This window comes from Dipodomys ordii, unplaced genomic scaffold, assembly GCF_000151885.1.
Source record: "Dipodomys ordii isolate 6190 unplaced genomic scaffold, Dord_2.0 Scaffold20, whole genome shotgun sequence".
In the NCBI taxonomy this organism is placed as follows: domain Eukaryota; kingdom Metazoa; phylum Chordata; class Mammalia; order Rodentia; family Heteromyidae; genus Dipodomys; species Dipodomys ordii.
In genome coordinates, this window is record NW_012267236.1 from 25,032,172 (window position 1) to 25,033,242 (window position 1,071).

Below are 1,071 nucleotides of genomic sequence, written 5' to 3' on the forward strand. Positions count from 1 at the left end.
TCACAGTGGAATGTGGACGTCACAGTGAAGTGTGGACATCACTCGTGTGGACGTTACAGTGGAGTGTGGACGTCACAGTGGAGTATGCACGTCACAGTGGAGTGTGCACGTCACAGTGGAGTGTACACGTCACAGTGCAGTGTGGACGTCACAGTGGAGTGTGGATATCACAGTGGAGTGTGGATGTCACAGTGGAGTGTGCACGTCACTGTGGAGTGTGCACGTCACAGTGGAGTGTGGACGTCACAGTGGAGTGTGGACGTCACACTGCAGTGTGGACGTCACAGTGGAGTGTGGACGTCACAGTTCAGTGTGGACGTCACAGTGCAGTGTGGACGTCACAGTGGAGTGTGGACGTCACAGTGGAGTGTGGACGTCACAGTGGAGTGTGGACATCACAGTGCAGTGTGGACGTCACTGTGCAGTGTGGACTTCACAGTGGAGTGTGGACGTCACAGTGCAGTGTGGACATCACAGTGGAGTGTGGACGTCACAGTGGAGTGTGGACGTCACAGTGGAGTGTGGACGTCATAGTGCAGTGTGGACGTCACAGTGGAATGTGGACGTCACAGTGCAGTGTGGATGTCACAGTGGAGTGTGGACGTCACAGTGGAGTGTGGACATCACAGTGGAGTGTGGACATCACAGTGCAGTGTGGACGTCACAGTGGAATGTGGACATCACAGTGCAGTGTGGATGTCACAGTGGCGTGTGGACGGCACAGTGCAGTGTGGACGTCACAGTGGAGTGTGGATGTCACAGTGCAGTGTGGACATCACTGTGCAGTGTGGACGTCACAGTGGAGTGTGGATGTCACAGTGCAGTGTGGACGTCACAGTAGAGTGTGGACATCACAGTGGAGTGTGGACATCACAGTGCAGTGTGGACGTCACAGTGGAATGTGGACATCACAGAGTAGTGTGGACGTCACAGTGGAGTGTGGACGGCACAGTGCAGTGTGGACGTCACAGTGCAGTGTGGACATCACAGTGGAATGTGGACATGACAGAGCAGTGTGGACGTCACAGTGGAGTGTGGACGGCACAGTGCAGTGTGGACGTCACAGTGGAG